This window comes from Neopsephotus bourkii, unplaced genomic scaffold (genome assembly GCF_033783945.1).
Source record: "Neopsephotus bourkii isolate Nb327-2 ecotype Australia unplaced genomic scaffold, CSIRO-AGI_Nbou_v1 NB_1589, whole genome shotgun sequence".
Lineage (NCBI taxonomy): Eukaryota > Metazoa > Chordata > Aves > Psittaciformes > Psittacidae > Neopsephotus > Neopsephotus bourkii.
This window is the reverse complement of record NW_026902065.1, coordinates 1,042,240-1,062,292: the sequence shown is the minus strand read 5'-3', so window position 1 is coordinate 1,062,292 and position 20,053 is coordinate 1,042,240. Positions and strand designations below refer to the sequence as shown.

Here is a 20,053-nt window from a genome sequence, read left to right as displayed (position 1 = left end):
GCCTTCCTTGTTACATTCAACCCTACACAAGATAAAACTTTACAAATTCAGCTTGTGTTGAAAGTGAAGTCACAGATGTGTGTCTAATCTTTCAGGTATTTTTTACTTGACTTTGTACCTGTGTTTGGTTGAATTTTTAAACTAAATTGTATTTTAAAATGCTAATTATTTTGAGATGTAGGTATTCTTTTTTACAGCTCCAGTCATCAGAATCAGGGGGGTTTATTCATATACTTGAGGCTTATTCCTCAGTTATATCCCTTGAGGGAAGGAAGCTGCATGGACCTGGGAGAATGAGACAGCCTCTCCCCCACCAAGTTGGCCAAGGGTTTTCATGGAGCCCACTACAGGTCTTTCCATTTCACCTTCTACTGGCTGATCTCAGTTATTTCTCATCCAAAAATGCCTGAGCTTTTATAAGCAAAGAGTATTTTGGTCAAAAATGTGTTTCTCTTGCATTTTCCCCATGGGACACACTGTTAAGTCAGTACTATAAACATTTGGCTATGGCCAGCTACTATAGTGATCCTCAGAGATGTTGCAACAATTATACAGGGTATCTGGTATTGTGAAATCTCCTGCTGTACAGGCTGGTGATTTCCATACCTGAGCTCCTTAAATTATTGATCTGTGTAATTGATGGAGAACAGCTGAGCCCCAGAAGTAAGCCTGAAGTCAGTGAAGGCATTTATTTTGGTTATTATTGATATATCACTTGCCACACAACCAATGTTCATGCAAAGCAATGCTTCACAGCAAGACATTGCCTCCAAAGCCAAGTCCTCTTTGCCTTTGAGTATTTCTAGGAAAGAAAACCTGAACCCACACAGTGCTGTACAGGGTGGTTTCTACCAGCATGCTCTCTCGTCCTTTTTGTAGTTGCCTGGCAACTAGAGAACAGAGGAGGAGGAGGGTTTGGGATCACGGAGACATCTGAAGAAGCAGATTATTTCTAGCAAACCAACAGGCCAAATCAGATCTTGGTTCTCCTGAGCTATTCCATTGCAATAGATTATCTGCACTGGCCCTTTTTAGATGAGTGTCTGCTGAAGGTGAGGATTATGATCCTGCTTGAATTTTAGATGAGCTTCATCATAACATGAATCCTTTGGTGTTGCTAAAACTATTCTTGAGTGAGCATAAATGAGGTAAGAAACAAGATTTGGTCAGTGCATTGAGTTTACCTGTAGCATTATAGCTACACTGTGAGACTGAGCAGTGCCCCTTGGCTTAAAAGAAGAAAAAAAAAAAAAAAGAATTCAGCTCAGCTGTCCCTTCTAAACATGATGTTTAGCCTCAGATTTTGAATGAGATGTTCTTCCTGGTAGTTAAAAGGGTTGAAAACTCTGGAAGGTTAAATTGGTTTTTCTAATTCAAGAAAGCAAACAAAAAAGCAGAAGTCACTGCAACTGATTAATTATAGAAAAATATTACCGAATCACAGAATCAGAGAATTGCTTAGGTTGGAAAAGATCTTTAAGATCATCGAGTCCAAACATTAACATCTCACTGCCAAGTCCACCACTAAACCATAATCCTAAGTAGCGCATTTACACATCTTTTAAATACCTCTAGGGATGGTGACTCAACCACTTCCCAAGGCATTTTTTTCCAATACTTGACAGCACTTTTGGTAAAGAAACTTTTCCTAATATCCAATCTAAACATTTCCTGGAACAACTTGTGGCCATTTCCTCTTGTCCTATCGCTTGTTACTTGGGAGAAGAGGATGACACCCCCCCTTGCTACAACCTTCTTTCAGGCAGTTGTAAAAAGTGAAAAGGTCTCCCCTGAGCCTGTTTTTATTCAGTCTCCTTTTCTCCAGTTCCCACAGCTGCTCCTTGTAAGACTCGTTTTATAAACCCTTCACTTTAATTTACTGAAGAAAGTAAAGAATGCCGATAGAAAAATTGTTTGATTTTTTTCCTAAATTAAGATGTGATACCTAGGTGGTCTTAAAAAACCCACCAAAACCAAGTTTATTAAAATAACAAGCCACTATTGCTGAAGAGTGAAAATTCATTTTAATCTGGGACACTGAAACGTGTTTTCAGTGGGATGGCAATATGCTTCTTAAAGTCCACCAAACACATATGCACTAGCATTGATGCTCCACGATAATGCATCGATCTAACTAGCCAAATGCAGCTTCTCCCAAAGGCATCTCACTTCAGAAAATAGAACCTCAGACAATTTTAAGGAGCCCATTCATTTTCTGTTACACATCAGCCTTTCCTTCTTTTCTTTCTCACATTGTTCACTATTTCTCAGATTTATTTCTGTGGAGCCTGCCACTTGAAGGCCTCTGCTGCTGTTACACCATCCCAAGAGCATGTTTGCCAAACTGACAGTTGTTAAAAAGGGTGTTGAAATATATTCTGTATGAAAAAAAAATGCTAATTTCAACCTCTCAACTCTGTCTCTTATTCTCGGTCTAAAGCAAACCTACATGGCTTGTGTGCAGCCTGCCCTACTCCTGGTGCTACGGTGCCATTAGCTAATAAATGCTTTTTGCAAGGCTTTGGCAAAAGAGCTGGGGAGGGCAGGGAGTCTCGTTTGCAAGTCAATAACCAATTAAAGACTTGTTTCTTATCCAGTTCCAACCAATTAGAGGTTAGACCTTATTAGCAACCTATAAAAGTGGTACCCAAGCACAAGGAAGAAGACCCCATTAGAAGATCAACACCTCCAACTCAAATTGCTGAAATATTGCCATAACATCCCAAGTAAAGCAGACTGACAATCAATCTTGGAGCTCAGAGGGTGAATAGGACATCAAATAAGGGGGAATTTGTATCCTGAAAATGCATACTTGTTATTAGCGGCTTTTTCACAATTTCTTGAACTTTTAGATCCCTGTAGTACGTATGCTTTTGCCTTGGCAAGTATCCTGCTTGGAGTATAACACTCACGACAATACAATCAAAATTTCTCCCTGAATTTCTCAGTTGCTTCTTGTTTTCATCACTAAACACAGTTCCTTTCATCTGGGCATGAAGAGGGAGCAGGGGAAACTTTCACAGTTTACTACATTTGCTTGCGTGTGTCATTTTCTTTAATTTTGAATATGCTCCCACTTACTGTTCCTACCATCCACAAGTGGCTTGTGCCCAGTGAGGCATCATTTCAGAGAAGAACATGAAAGCTTCCAATGGCGATACATACTCTCATAAAAAATAATTATGAGGAAGGAGAAATCTTCCACATAAATTGCAAAGCTTTCTATTTTTTATTTCAAATAAATGTTCTTTATTTTATTCCAAAAATACCTCAGCTATTTCAATCGAGAACCAAAAGACTTCACTGAAAAGTTTCTACTAAAATAATGATTTTCTTAGAAGGCTTGTAACAGAAAAAGTGTTCAGATGGAAAAAAAATATTACACAGAGATCCAGCATTGGTGGAAAGTATTCAGCAGTCCTACCAAGGATTTAATTCCTGAAAAAGAACTCTGGCAGCCTATCTTTCATTTGCTCAGCCTATCAGCTTCTTCTGATACCACTGATCCTTCTTTTTATCTTGCCATTTTGGTGTCTTATTTGCTTTAATTCATTTCTAGGGTTTGGCAGAAGACTTTGCTCAGCTTATTCCAATTTCCATAGGGTTTCCATGAGCAGAAGCTGGGACCCTGCTTCCTTCTCTTCTTCCCCATCTACTCTGTCAATGTTCTTATTTACCTTTACTGCATCACGGAGTCATGATCTGCCTTTCTATTCAGTGCTTGTCTGCAGTGAAGCCTTCTGCCAAGTCTTCCACCCTGCCTTGTGTGTTTATGTACTACTGCTGCCACTTCTGTGATTGCCCTGTGCACCCTTCGGCTGAGCACCTCTTACCAGAAATAAATTCACATTCATACTGAGAGAATTGGTTTGTGCCAAAGCTTTGCTCTCAATTATTAAACCCTTTGTCAGGGAGGCTTTGATGCTAGGAATTAACTTGAAAGGGATTTGATAACCAAGGGCCATATTCATGATGCAGAGGTCTCCTGTGAAGAGCTCTTCCCCCTCCCCAGCATCTCCTGAATTTTGAGCAGATTCTCTAGTTGTCATGGCAACAGCCTAATTTGCTCTCTTTGTGATTTAAGTAAGTATCATATAAAAACTCTACAGTAAATGATGCTAAAATATCCTGGGTTTTGGTAGTGACGTTGGGCAACTTGCCACATGGCTTAATTTAATTGCTCTGAAGATGTCCCCAAGTGCATAATTCAAGGTTTCCTTTAACAAAAATCTCTTAAAAGTTTGGATGGCTGCAAGGGAAAGAGGAGGAGGAAAAGAGCAGCTGCCATTCTTCTAAAGAGAAGCATCTCCAGGAACAGGAGGGCAGTTTTGTCCCATTTTGTGGCAGGGAAATCCATAACAGACAAAGACAACAATTTGGTTGAGAATTTTTCTCTCCTTAGATCCTTAAACTCGCTGGGAAAGACAAAAACATCCACCATCCCTGTGCCCTATTCTCCTGGGGAAGGCAGTATGACTCCATCCTGCACTAGGGCTTTGACAGAGTAAAGACAGCCTCACAATTAAGAAGATGGCAATAGCCACATGTTATCCCAGTCTTCTGCCAGTCCTTCAACATGAAGACAGTGCCTGAAGAAAGACATTGCCTTTAGGAAAACTTCTGATCAGTGGTGGACTGCCTTTGTAGCTATATTGGTACTTGGGCTTGACTTCAACCTTGTGTCCCTACTGCCTCTAGAGCCAGGCAGTCCTGGGAGAGGAGCCAAACCGAGAGCTGGTGTAGGAGTTGCTCGAAGGAGTTTGGGCTCTAGTGCAAATATGAACCTCACATTATTATGGTAGTAAGTATATAGACTCTGCTGAGTAAATATTAGACAGGGGAAGCAGAGTGGAAAGGGTGTTCTTGGACTTTGAGGGACACAGGCTCCTATGAGGGAAGAAGAATGGCTTCTTCATCCTGCCTATTTTTCAGCTACAGTGGAATGAGGTGGCTATTTGTAAATACTGTACCTGTGAACATGTATTCGCGATAGCTTTCAGTATTGCTGTCACTGGTCATTAAAAAGCCCTTCTGGCTGCTTGGTCTGATCTGAGGGTGGGAGGGGTTGTTCCACCGAGCTCCTCCACTTCCAGCACCAGTCCCATAACAAAACTGAGGTGGTAACAGGCAAAAGAGGTGATCTGAGGCTTGATTTGGACAGTGGTGACCTGTTAAGGGAAGCTGCAGTGCTCTGTAACTCTTAAAGCATAACTTGAGAAAAAAGAGCAATGTTTATTTTGTTCATTTTGGGAAAACTGTCTCTTGGAAAATACAGGCACAGTTAGATGTCACTACAGATTTCTGGTCAGGAAATAAAAAAATAAAATTAAAAAAAAGGCAAACCAGAACAGCTTAGTCATTTGGTCTGAGGGAAAACTGTCAGTTTGGTGTGCTTTTTTTGATGTGGAGATTCAAACTCCCACAGCAGGCATGTGAAATCACAGTCCCCAAGCAGTGCGAACCATGTACTTGCATCCTTTGGATGACTGAACTGACAGGATGACAGCGCAGTTGCTGAACAGAAGATGTCGTGATACAAGGCAGACTCTCCCATTTCCTTGTGATCCGCTTGTCTTGTCACTCCCTTCTGCAGAATGGTTTTATTCTATTCTTTTCTCACACCTTGTATTCAAGGAAGAGGCTAAGTGTCTGAAGTGCTGTGGTATCGTTTTGCCTGGACAGAAATCTGCATCCACCGAGACGGTAATGGCCATTCACCAGGAAAATACTGTGATGGGCTGGGGATAGATGTACAAGGATAAAAAGGGAATGCCATGGATTTAGTGGGAGGAGGACAAGAGGGAAGAAATGGGAAATACAAGTGGGTAATCTAAGGTCTCCTTTTCAAGAGAGTGACAGATTCTGGTTTCTTTACCTGCCTCTTTTTGATAAAAGCCTGCCAGTGGGGGTGAAGTCTGTGACACCAGAGCCTGCACACCCTTGTTGTTTTACTAAATTATTCATCCTGTTCCTGTGATAATATAGTTATAAGGAGGAGCCTAATTGAATTTACTGTCTGGCTTTGGCCAATAGGGCGATAAGGATCCAGCAGAATGGGATGACGGTGAATCCTGCTAGTGTGCTGTGAATGTGAAGCAGGAGGGACTGGCAGTTTGTGTGCAGGAGAGAAAGCAACTCAGTCCAGGGCCCCTGAATTAGCAGACTAAGGAAAGGTAAGGGAACAAGTGGGAACAGCATTTGCCAGATTCATGTACTGACCCTGTGCCGCAAGGCTGATTTTGTTTATAGGAAAGCACTCCGCAGGCAGTGTTTTCCTGCAGGGTTTGGAGAGAACAGGAATGCATGTGGTGGCACTTGCTCAGTGCATGTAGCTTGTGCCTTTGTCTTTATATGTGCTGCAGGGGTTTATAACATTGCGTGTTCATTGTGTATGTCTGTATGGAGATGCCTATGTTTTATGTGGATAAAGCAGCAACGTAGGAAGCTTATGCATTATAAATGTAATGAAAGGAGTCAAAAGGGAGAAATTACCTCATGGGCAGTGTGGGGAAAACAGTTGTGCTTTCCGGTTTGATTAAAAATGGAAATGCTGAGGTTCTTAGTGAGCTGTTTGCCATTAAAAAAGAGCAAGTGTGTGTGCGTCTGCTTGTGTATGTATTGGACCTGCAGTGAGATGTTAAAATGGGAAAGAGGAGGTCAGAATGGAGCATTAGTCGTGGCAGGTGGAGATAAATTGCAAGCAATCTGTGTAATCAGATTCTCTAATATGGAGAGTGCAAGTGGGTAGGAAAGTGGATTAATCCTGCCTGCAGAGCCAGCTACACCTGGAAAGCAAGACGGGGGAATCAGGACAGGTTATCTGACTGGCCAGAAGAACTGAGAATCAAACCCTCCTGTTTTCATGCTGCTTAAATAATAACCTATAGAGTTGATTCCACAGATTTCTTATCTCCCTTTTAATGATGCTAAGAAAGGGTGAGCATCACTGAGGATCAGGTTAGAGCCCACAAATTAATGTTATCTGGAAGAGCAGGAGCACATGAAGCAAATTAGCCTCTGCCCTTTCTTTTGTTTCACTGGGTTTGCTTTGATAACAAGTGTCTGCTAAACAGACGAGGCAGGTAGGGGAAGCTGGATTACAAATGTGACAAGTGGTATTAAGCTGTGTAGACAGGGAATGTTGTTTGCAGTGATAATGTTGTAATTGTCCTTCTGCAGCTTACATCTTTGCAAGCCTTTAAGACAAGGCTGTCCCAGGCTTGGTAACATAAGTCACTAACCTGAGTGGACCACAGCTTGCTGTAAGGCATTAACAGGTCTGTCTGTTTCTCATATGCTTTCCCCTACTCGAATTCTTTTTAAGCTAGGATCCAGAGGAAAGTGGTGTTGAGACAATGTTGCTCACCTGTGGATATTTCATCTCAGTTGAAAACTTACTCTTATGATGAGTACTGAGGGAGATATGCTTATTCTGTGATCTCAGAAACAAATAGCCAGAGGCTTCCTCTGAAAAGAGCAGTAAGGCAAAAAGCCTCACAGGGAAAAGCAAGAAAATGGCTTGTCCTACATTAACCAAACCTGTTTGCCAAATAAGTTCTCCTGCCTCCCTGACACCAAATTTCGTTGATCAAGGGTCAACTTTCCCCTACCTGAATTCTTTTTTTTTTTTTTATTGTGGTTTTCTCACATGCTCTTAAGATGGAGAAATACAAACCCAGCTGATATTCCTGTCAGAGACCACCTCCATGCTCTCCATAGGACGTGCTGCTGGGGGTAGTGGGCTGAGTCTGACCCCTTTTGTCTCACAGTATGTGCAGGTGCCCCAAGTGAGACCAAAGGGGCACTCACCTGGCACAGGTACGAAAAGGCTCCACCTGTTTGGTGATGGAAAACTCACAGGGAATGTGTTGCAGATTCCTGCAGGATGGAGTCATGCTCTCCTCATCTCACCTGAAATAGCTGACTGAAATACAGGTCTAAGACAGGGCCTGATCTCATGTCTTTCCTGTCCTTCAGCTCCTCTTCAAGAAAACATGGTCATAGTTGAATTTGACTCCAACTTTCAAAGTACTCACAGCAACAGAGCAAGCTAAGAAATGATGCAAAACAAGCCTGGCCATCTCAAAATAAACTTTCCCATTTCTGTCCCAGGAACAGAGGAATAACTAAATAACCTGTTTATACACATACTGCAAAAGGCTGCATAACTTCCAGGCGCAGAGCAGGAGCCTGTCCTTACTAAAAGGGAGGCAGATACTCAGCCCACCTAGAGAGTCCATCCCTCTGCACATCAGAGGAAGCCATTTACACTTGCCTGTTTTGGGATACTCATCTTCCTTAGGATAGGCACATGGCGGGGTCTGGCAGGAGGAGCATCCCTTTGATGCTGCAGCAGCAGTAACCTGGCACTGGCTTGCAGCTTTTATCACCGGTTGGGTGACTACATTGTTTGCTTCTGCCCTCAGAGTCAACACCAAGGCTCAGGAACGGGCAAAATGCCAGCGTATTCCCAGGGAAGCTTACGTCATTGCCAATTCACTGGTGCCAGAGACTGTGCTGGAAACCTGAGGTCTCTTTTGCTGTTAATTGCCCAGATGATTAATTCATGCAATGATATAATTTTCTTGGGTGGAGGCTGGGAGGTTGTGTACTCTAGTAACGAGGGGCATGATGGGTGGCAAAAATTGTGCTCTTTATTGATGTTAATGCTAATAACAGCAAACTAGCCACAGTGTTCCCTGCATGATCTTTCCTCCCCCAGAAAGGGCAGAAACGGTCCTGGCTCTCCCCTGTTGACATGTGAGCAAGAGCTCTTCTGAGATTTGTAATATAAATTCTACCCTAGAGGACTGAAATATAATGCCCTTAACTTTCACAACTCCTCTGTAATAAAGGCTGTTGCTTTAATTTTAACATTCAATTCAGTCTTCTTTCACCTTGCAAATCTCATACTGCCTTTCAAACATTCCTTGTATTTATGTCAATTATGTTGCACTTTCTGGCAAGAAAAGAAAACAATTATCCTCATTTTTTGAAGAAAAAGAAGAAAAAGAGAAAAAAAAGTGATTTTGGTTCTTACTGCACAGTGACTGGTATATTGTATTGTGGAATTCTCCCCTCAGAGGATGCTGCTGTCTATAAGGGTGTAGGATCACTTTTTAGTCAGCCTGGAAACTCTTTAGATTGCCTCACTCTAGGATATTTTATTCTTCTTTTATATTCTTTTTAGGCTAAATATCCCTTTCTTGACACCTTAATAGCTAAGCAAATAAGCCCAGAATTCCCAGATGGAGATAACAAGGAGCTGCCTTGACCCGGATACAATTAGTATCTGATAAAGGTGCACTGATTTGACCTGATAATCTATGGGTAGGGGAAACTGCTAGCATGAAATGTCAAACAAAACACCCAGGACATTTTCAGAGCTGATGTAAGAGCATTTGCTTTTAAACGTCACTGCTCTGCCTCCTGTACTCTTCCCCCTTGCTCATTCCAGTGTTTCTTTTCTCCCCTCGGGCCTCCATATTCTTGGCTGGCTTCTGTCCCTAGAGGTATACAAAGCACTGGATCATAAGTCTTCAAACAGACTTTCTAAGACCAAATAGAAACCTTCCAATTTCTAGATATGCCTGTTATTTGTGGGATGAAATGGTTTCCTTTCTGTTGAAGCAGTGAGGAAGACTTGCTATCCATTCTGGATTGTTTTTCACTTCTTCCCGTCTTTCATGGTTTGTTGTGGTATTCTCCTATCTTATCTAGGGATAGTAAATGTAATGGAATTTTTCTTGAATGCTGACAAACAGCAGAGATCTGATTGGCAATTGTAGCAGATTTGTTACCAGTTCAATACTGTCAACTTATGTGTATTTATAATATGGTTATTAAAGGAAATTAAGTGATTATGCAGAACTAACGATGTCTGTATTAGCGGCCGTAGGATTCCAGACACTCACCCATTGTCTGTTTAATGAGAAATCATCCTACTGGGTTTGAGCAGATCAAACACTGAAGCAAGTTTGCAGTATGAGTTTGCTGCCACTAGCAGACTACACTGGCCACAGGAAAGGTAGCCCAGGGCACATGCTTGTAATTCAGACTCTGCTCATAAAGGGGAAAAAATATAGTGAGATGACCTTGGAAAAGTAGGAGAAAGAGTCTGTGGTGGGCTATCATGAGTGGGAAACAAAGGAGATTGGATGGAGTAGGTAAGGCCCTTTTCCAGGCTTCCTGAAATTGGGAGTATTGCCTTCAGATCACTTCAACTGGGAAGGAAGCTTGCAAAAGCATGGGCTTCCCTGTTTATTCTCATACACAAGAACAAACACACACATATTAACTCCTATTAAAAGATGCCAACACGTGTTGTAAACCAGTGTCTTCAGCCAGCTCTTCATGATCTGAAATGGCTGTTTGTTCAGCTCCCTGGAGTCTAAAAAGTTTGTTACCTCAAGCTCTACATGATTTAATTTTACATTTTATTGACAACGGCAGAAACACAGAATGAAATATTGTTTTAACTTGCTGGGTCTAGGGCTTTAAAACCACAAGGTTGTTTAAGAAAAGATCCTAATAAACCACTTTTGGTAAAAGTGATAGCTAAAGCCATTCACGTTGCTTGGAACAGAGTAAGAGGTTAATTGATGCATCATTCCAAGTGAACGGAGAAAGTCCCACGCCACTGGGACTTAGGCCTTCCAAGCTTGGTGGAAAAAAACCCAGCCAGAAATGTTTGTGCCATACCTCTTATATAGTGAATGTAAACCGTTTTTAATCTAAAAAGACTGATAGACTTTCACCAGCACTAAATTAACTTCATAAGCAAACACAAGTGTATTTACACAGGACCATTAGAAAAGCAAAACCAATAGCAGCAGAACATTCAGCTCCAAGATGACTCAGACCTTTAAAATCTGTTGTTTAAAATATAGTAACACTCCTTCTTTAGAGAAAATGTATTATTTTTAATATAGGGTATCTTGGCCCTGTGTGGTTGCCTTCTTTTGAATAATACAGTGAACATATCCGTTACACTGTCATCTTCCTCCTCCACTTTAATCTGATTTGCTCTGTTTAGTGTGAGGCTGAACAGCCCTGTAGAACACTGCAGCCTAGGAATATGTCAAAGACTTTCTTAGCTGCAGAAACACATTCGCTTGACTCCACAGAACAAGCTGATAAACTCTAGAGGAGGATGCTAGAAGATATAGTTCCTTCTCAGAGAAAGAAGTCAAGAAGATCAGGAGTATTCTCAGCTTATCAGGAGTATTCAGCTTATCGACACAGCACAGTTGCTTATAGCCACTGCTGTAGTGCAGTGAACAAAAAAAAATAGAGTTTTGGGATAAAGAATGATCACATGGTCCCAGAGGTGATGGAGTGGGTGTTTCTGAGTCACTACATGCACTTCTGATGCACTATGCCCATCACAGGCAGCTGCCAGGGGTGGCGGACATACAGGTGGGGAGGGAAACACACTCAGCCCCCGTCTGTTTTCTGAAGTGGGCTTGGCAAAACCAAAGAATGTGACAAGTTAGGAAGCAATTGTTCTTTTTTTTTTTTTAGCCATGAAGTTTTGGGGTTTGTTGCTTAAAGATGAGACTTAGCGCCCCTATTTCCCTTCTGGTTGCTGAAGCATTAATGCCCTTTGGTGAGAGGGGATTGGATGAAATGCTGCATTCCCTCCAGCAGCTCAAGGCTGCTGTATTTAGCTCGATGCATCTATCTAAAATAGGCCTGTGTGTATTTAGTTAATCTTGCGGGCAGGCTTTCTTACTTCAGCAGCCATGTGAAGTGTCTTTTAACAGGAGAGAGAAGAGTAGGCGAGGTGAGGGGTGGGGGGACTGTTTCATAATAAAACTGGAAGAGGCTGACAGGAATTAACATGAAGGTTACCTTGGTTTACTCTGGGCAATCTTAATAATTCCACAGAACCTTTCAGTCAGGGCTTCCCCTGCTGTTCCCTACAGGGGCAGTTTCATGTATGAGAGTTTCTTGAGGCCATTCAGTGTGCCAGCTCCTAAGAAACACAAGGAGAAGCCTGTTAAGAGCAAGAACTGACAATCCCTATTAATGTGAAAGGAGGCTTTTTCCAGGAAGACTCTTTGATGTCTCTGACTCAGTCACAGGTCACAGGCCTCTGGCTTCACATGTCATGCCTCTGTCTTGAAAGAAAGTGACACCTCTTTTGCTGAGCCCCACTGTCAGACTGCATAATTATTGTCCCCTCCTTCGGAGTAACCCACAGAAAGAGCAGGGTAGTGCCTTCATCACCCAGGGCAGTCACAGACCTTCTGAAGTCACTAGCTGGCACCTTCCACAAACATCATGCCAGCCGTGCAAAATCATTTCCCTTCCATTGCAGTCAGCAAGAGAGAGGGATCGGATCCAGAGCCCAAACTTTTTTTATTTCAGTGAGAATCCCTTTGAAGTTAATGGGGATTTTGCTTGAGCTGGAAGGGAAGTAATTGACTCTGCTTTCTGAGATAATTGCCACTTAAATAAACAGCACAGTTTTTCTGTTTCTGCTAACTTGCACACACTATTAGACTTTGGTAAATGTTCCAGTAAAGGCAATGCAATAATCAGAGGAAGAGGTAAGACATGAGCTTCTGCACTGCTATGGCATTTCATCTTTTGGAGAGAAAAGTTTTGCGACTGGCTTTGGTTGCCTGGAATAAATAATAATAGTAGTATGCTGCTAACCTGTGATATATGATGCTCCTTCAACCCCACTATTAGAAACAGTCAGCCAGCCACATTTCAGTGTATCCTTCCCTTGGAAGACCACAGTTCATCAGCTGTGAGACAGGTTCTGGAAATGCCATCTTTGAAAGCCTGTTTGGAAAAGGAAGCCTATGAATGAATGGGATATTTGATGCTAGATGTAACATGTAAATGTTACAGGAAGTTTTGGAATATTTGTTTGCTGTTTTGGAGAAAAAAAATATATTGAAGTGGCAAAATTTCTTTGAAATGAGCAGACCGGTTTCCAACCTACTCCTACAAATAAAATATTTTCAACCAGACCATTCTTAGGCCAGCTCCATATGTTTCCCTGAGCTGTAATTCCTCCCATACATCCATGGCTGAAAGGACCTTAGTGCTTCTGCTCAGAAGAGCCTACACCTTCAGCTCTGCCTTGTCAGTCTGTCTTCCCTTCCATCTGGTCATTAGATGGCTGAGGACCCTGAGGTACTTCTGAGGTAGTTGTCCTCTGGGTTGAAAACAGAGAGAACACCTACAGGGTTTAATTCTTAGTGAGGAATCTACAACTGCAACTTTCTCCAGAGCCTCCCACACCTTGGACTAATAGAAGCAGTAGCTGGTTGGCTTCATGTGATGTTGTTGAGACCAGTATATTTTCCCAGAGCAGAGTAGGTGGTGACGAATGAATACACTCTTCAGCTCTCTAACCTCCTAAGCATGCTTTTAGGCATTCTTATTAAGGAGCATCAGGCAGGTGCTGTGATTGCACAGAGATGCCAGCAAAGACCATCAATTTGACTGAAGTCTGCAGCCTCACTGCTGCTTGCTTTCAAAGAAAGCTTGGTGGGCCGTGGCTGGCAGCAGCCCCAGGGGATGGGCTCTGCTTTGAGGCTCAGTGACAAAGAGGCAGAGGGAGGGCAGAGCCAAGGCTGTCAAACAAGCTGCCATCTCCTGCATCACTTGGCAATGTTTCTTGTTCAACCTTCAGGGTAGCACGAAGTGTAGAAACAGCTCAGGTGATTTTACATCAGCTCAGGAATGCTGCCAGGCACTGACTAGCCCTGAAGATGATGCACTGGCAGCAGCTGCTGCTCGTGATCTAGCTGCCCAGGAGACAGAGGCTGCTTTACAGAGTGAACATCTGAGCTCTTCTTAAGCAAGTGTCTTTGTGTTGGGGTATCATATGGTCATGCAGTCCCTGCTGAAGTTAAGGGTTTGTCACAGCCAGACCAAATGCTGTTTTCTTCACTCAGGGTGCTGCTGCTTTGCTCTTGCTGCAGCGGGGATGCACTGGTGATATAAGCCTGGTTTGGACCACACCAGTGAGTATTTGCAAACTAGCCTTGGCGCTGGTTTTTCAGTCAGGAATGAGAAGCTCATGGCAGGAGCTGTTGGGAGAAACTACACAAGCTTCACTGCGTGGGAGGCCAAGCTCAATGATCCCAGTCTTCAAACCTATTTGATTTTTTACAAGTGCTCTGCAGTGCTTTAGTAGTAATTGAAGAGATCCAAAGCAATTATCCTCTTTCAGAAATAAGATACAAACAATGAAGAGATGAAGCAAGAAGTGAGGAAGTGTTTAAGGTGGTAATAATGAAACATATTTATATATTTGTTATGATGCATTATTATTAGCGCTCACAATATGACCCTCTCTTGCCCTAGTTTTACATGTGAATTTCCTTCTGAAGTGATTTAACCAGGTTCTTCCTGCAGATCTTAGGAAAATACATGTGGATGTGCAGGAACTATCACCAATGTGTGCAGGTGATCCACTCCTTTGATAGAATCCATTGATGGTATCAGATTTTCATAACCCTATCACTGGGCCATGATTGAATACTGGTTTGAATTGGAGTAGATAAGAAAGGGGACAGAGAGCTTTCTGTCTAACCTGGCTTATTTATAAAAGATCACCCCAAACCTACTTTCTTACATAAATAATATCTTCCAGATATCCACAACAGCTTTTTGCAGTGATCAGCTTTGAAACTTGACTCTGGTGACCTCAGAAGCTCTCATTTGAGCTGCGAACACTCTATATTCTCCCATGTTAAAAAGTAATACAATTTTCAGGTAGATTTAATTTTAACTAGCTTCTATAGAATCATAGAATAGTTAGGGTTGGAAAAGACCTTAAGATCATCAAGTTCCAATCGCCCTGCTATAGGCAGGGACACCTCACACTAAACCATGTCACCCAAGGCTCTGTTCAACCTGGCCTTGAACACTGCCAGGGATGGAGCATTCACAACTTCCCTGGGCAACCCATTCCAGTGCCTCACCACCCTTACAGTAAGGAACTTCTTCCTTATATCCAATCTAAACTCCCCTGTTTAAGTTTTAACCTGTTACCCCTTGTCCTATCACTACAGTCCCTAATGAAGAGTCCCTCCCCAGCATACTTATAAGTCTCCTTCAGATACTGGAAGGCTGCTATGAGGTGTCCACACAGCCTTCTCTTCTCCAGGCTGAGCAGCCCCAACTTTCTCAGCCTATCTACTTACTTTGTACATTATAGAGCACCTCTACAATCTGTATTTATGTCACCATGCATCTCAGCCTCTCTCAAACTTGACCCAGTTTAACCTTTCCATGCTTTATTTAAAGGAAATATCATTATATAGTCAGGCATGCTAAGCCACAAAGTAGTTAAATGATGTGCTCCAAGTACAAAAGCTGTAAGGAAAAAACAGGGAGAAAGGAGCCGCTCTTTCTATGAACAAAGTAACACTGGTTTCCTTTTGTGTGTAGTCTTGAAATAGAGAATAACGTTTTGTGTATTTTAATGCACTGACTGCCATACTGTGACACGCAGGAATATCAGCTCTGCTGATTTCAGTGGAAAACACTGAATATACAAGTGTAAGCACAGGCAGAATTCAGCTTGTCATCTTAACAGGGGGAGGCCAGGCTTCCTTGAGTGCATAGCTCTGTGCAAAGCTGCAGGGAATAAACATAACTCCTGAGCCTGCTGTAGTTAACACCTTGCCATTCATGCCACCTCTGAAATCTTGAAGCTAAGAACTTGTGCCCTGAGGTTGGTTGGTTGGGTTGGGTTTTTTAACCAGTTCTATGATTTCATAGAGATGACAAAGTGATGTGGTGGCCAGTTTCAACATGCAGTTTTAAACCGGTTGGCCTTATGAACCTGAGGGTTCAGGCACTTGGTCTGGGCAGGAGCTGAAAATAAACCCAGCAGAGCAAGGCAGCTTTCAGGCTATTACTCAGAGCTCTGTTGCGCTTGTTTTGGACTTCAGCTGATCTTACAGTCCACCCTTAGGCCCACCTTATTTTCTTCAGTCACATGGGCCTCATCACTTCAGCTCTGATCAAATACACGTCCCACAGAGGAGTAAGAATACTTAGCAATGCTGCTTCTACCATTAGCTAACTCATCATAATTATACGTGAATAACAGCTGCCTACCTGTCCTTCTGGTCAGGACACAGATACAGAAAGGGAGGCCACAGTGTGGTGGTCAGGTTAACTTCTGTCTGACGTTTGTAGGATGCCCCTATTCCTCTTCTGCCTATTGCAATGCTCATGCTCTGTAACCAGTTAGTCAGACTGTACTTTTGTGTGTACCCAGGAAGAGCTCATTCCATCTCGTGCTTGAGTTCCACTGTGCCCTGCTTGGGCTGTCCAGCTGCAGAGCTCTTAAATGCTCTCGCTGCTCCTCTTCCCCTTTCTTCTCTCCTTTGGGAAAGAAGTTCTGTGAATATGCGAGTAAGAGAAACTAAAATAGCTGTGCAGATCAACCCTTTACATTCCCAGTTACAAAATTATTCCAAATGTCACATTCATTCCTCCAACAATGTTTTTTTTTCCCCTTCACTCATGGTGGCTACAGCCCCTGAAAGGCTTGGTGGTTTGGTTCCTGAAAAAGGCTGTTTTTTTGTAATACTTAAATACTTGGTAATACTTAAAAGCTTTGTAATTCAGCTATTGATCAGCAATGGAACCAGAGCTTTTGAATCTTCTCATGCTTGGTTCAGTACTGCAGCATGGAGGCATGCAAGCTAAGCGTTATGATATCTTTGCACTCTACAAAATACAGTTTGGCTTCTTAAATGAGACCAAGCACTGATGTTGACTGACCTTTCCCCAGGCTGATGGCAGAGGACTCTGTTAAAATCACATTGTGCTTCATTTCTGTGCCTAGGCGTAACCCACCAGTCTACTCTCTCAGGACCTTGTCTGAGTCAAGAATCTGTTCCAGTTCCCACACTCATGCATAATATTATCCGATGCTTTTTGCCTAAACATAGCTTTTGGTGTTTGTGTCCAGTTATGGAGGGCTCCTACACTGTGCAGCATGAATGCAAAGTCTGGATAAGCAAGCAGACAGGAACCAGGAGAGAAGACAACTTGGTAAAGGACAGTTAGTGAAATAAAAGAGAGAAATAACATATGATTAAGCTTTTAAAACATACTTCCTAGTTATAGCAGTGTACCTCTAGTGCTGCAATCCCTACGATGCTGACAGATATTCTTAAATGGCATTTGAAATGTGGCCAGGTGCTTTATTGAAGAAGCAAAACACCTAACATCTGATTGTCCTGCACAGGCTCCTGCTGGCACCACAAGTATATCTGCCTTGCTGCTCCAACCTGCCACTATGCCGTAGCAGGATCTCATGGACACTTTCGAGGTTGCAGTTGGGAAGCAGGCACTGGCAATGGTGCAAAGACTGGGATGCTCAGTCTGTCTCTAGTAGAGGAGATTGCAACCCTTGCTGGGGTGAGAAGTGCAAGCAAAAGGAATGTATTACAGAAACCCACACAGCTTTTAATGTGTCTCCATGTAGTCAATAGTAATGATGAAAAAAAGTGAACAAAAATGTCTCCTACACACAATCAGTACAGTTTGGGCTGGTCATCCCAGAGGTTGAGACAAACATAGCCAGCTAGACCAGATGCTCCAGATGAAGGTCTACTAGCCCTGTTTTCTCTGCCTCTTTGGGGAGAATATTCTAGCCATTCAATCTCCTTCCACTTCTATATCACATGGAAGAATTTGGCATCAAACTATCTTACCATCATGTCGGAAATCTTCACCAGAGTACAGTAAAACATTGTCTTTCTCTTCCATCATCAAAATAAATCAGTAAATGTGCTTAGATTCTCAACTGTTCTTCTCTTTGTAGTAAGTGTTATTACATGAGATGGGCACATATGGTTAGAAAACAAATGAGCACCTTCCTGTACAAAGTCAAATTACAGCCTTTATTTCTCCAGCTATCTGCTGTTCACACAATCAGGTTAAGTAAATCTCAAGTATTATAAGCAGTTCCTTGCCACATGGGAAAAAAATCTGGGAAATTGGGATATGGTGGTGTTTGGAATGGTGCAAGTGGGAGAAAAAGGGTGGGTGCAAACAGCAGTAAAACTTAGATGGAATGCACTAGCACTACAGATGTTTTAGAAGGCTTCATGTGTTTGAAGGAAAACTTTTAATCCCCAGAAGCAAAGGAGTTAGAAACAGTGATGCAAGAATTGCAGAGTTGTGTTTGAAGCTGTTATTTGGAAATATGCAATCCATTTTTATCTTAAACATATGAAAAATAATACAATTTGTGCTCCAAAGAAAATTCCTTTGATCATTTTCAGTTAATTAATAATAACCTATTTGGTGTCTATTAAGAAGTCTTAGTGAATTGTTTCTTCCCTTTCATGAGCCATAGCACTTATTTCCCCCCCCAACATATCTAGTTATATCTATAGTAACAAAATATTCTGTTCATCTGCCTTTTGAATAGCTAGTCTATTGTGGCAGAGTTGAAATACAGTAGAAAGAAAAAGGCATAGGAATTAGGAAGAGTGTGTGCTGATAATCAGAACAGGAGCCCCATTAACACTGGGCAGGCTGCTGCAGTTTCCTCTGAGAACCTGTGAGTTGTCAGTCCCTTAGGCATCTTTTATCTGGATGAGCCCTAATGCATATTGGCAGGCCCTACCTATTAAATACATCCAGCTTCTTGATTTTATTCAGATCAGCACTCTTCAAAGCAAAGGGTCTCTTAGCTGAAGGAAATCCCTGCTCTATTAACAGCGTGTCTGGTGCCGCTTTCACTCTTATCATCATGAAATCGGGAATTGTGTGGTTACTGCAGGGAACCTCGAGCATGTCTCACAAGCACACAACATGAACTGTGTCAGATCCAAGACTGGGAAGGAAAAAGATGAGGGCTTCAAGAGTCCTGCTTGCTTCCTTCTTACAATTTCATCTACTTAATATGCAAAGCATTTATCTCTACAGGTTCTCTGGTTTGTACTGCTGTTTCCTGCTTTTCTTTAACAGAATCATGAGGAGCTACTTTGGCATGTGTGTATTAGCCTTAATGGAAGCATTAGTGTCAGTATTGCTCACAGTGGGAATGACCACAATACTCTAGGGAAATAAGAAATGGAGACATTATGCCAACTCAACTGACGTTCAGATGGAGAGGGCTCTGTAGTATTCAAGGATAAGCACAGGATTTCTTTGCCCCATACTGCCTGCTCCAGTTGAGCTGCATCTGGCTTTGCTGATAAGCAAGTATTGATGTTGAACAGAGACAGGCCACAAAAGGTCTCCCTAAACTCATTGACAAGGTGATATTACCAGTGAGACAACACTGTGGCCTTTAGGTGCTAACGGGATTTCCACAGTAAGAATAAAATCAGGAAATAATACATTGTTTCTAAGAAGCAGCACATTATAATTTGTTCTCGTGGCTATTAAAGCCATGGAGTATTATCATAATATTCAGATTTATTTTACTAGAACATTTTTGACTGTTCATGGCTTTAGTCATGTTCCTTTGCCATCTACCTGAAAGCCCAGTGGTCTTACAATGACATTTTGTCATTTTGAAGACTCTTACTTTTTTTTTCCCTTCTTCTTTTCCTTGCCTGCCATTATGTAGTAACAAGCAGAAGAGGAAAAAGACTAACTCATTTTCTATGCTGAGTGTAGCTCTTGGGAAATGGTCCCATTGACACTCAATTTGGTATGTGCACACCCATTATCTTCAGGATAAGGCAACCCCCTATGGTGAAACTGCTATATAGAAAGCACTGACATCTTTGCAAACTGAAAATACAAGTAAGATTTGTGAAGCCCAGACGTTTCCAGTTAAACGGCCACCCAACAGAATAGATGGGATTTCTTGTCTACAAGAATGCAGCACCTTCATATGTATCAGTCCTGAAAACATGCTGAACATTGTAGTGATTAGTTTCTGAGACCTCCTGGCACCCCTGGGGTTCTCTATAAACAGAGAAACTGGATGCACAGGACACTGGTTTCTTGCTAAAACTGTTAAAGAGCATATTTCCAAATGAAATAAAGAGCTGCTGCTGTGAAAGGTAGTAAAGAATTTGGGAAGCAAGTGGAATTCTGG

At 42.1% G+C, this 20,053-nt stretch overlaps 1 protein-coding gene across 2 annotated transcripts in view; it reads left to right on the top strand.

Annotated features, from left to right (window-relative positions):
* The first annotated feature begins 6,024 nt into the window (after positions 1–6,024).
* The window catches only part of SYN3 (synapsin III), a 197,070-nt gene continuing 183,041 nt past the window's right edge, over positions 6,025–20,053 (top strand). For both annotated transcript variants that reach the window (XR_009728267.1, XM_061371804.1), the window contains exon 1: positions 6,025–6,173. The gene's annotated coding sequence lies outside the window, so the exon portion shown is untranslated. The remainder of the gene's footprint in view (positions 6,174–20,053) is intronic.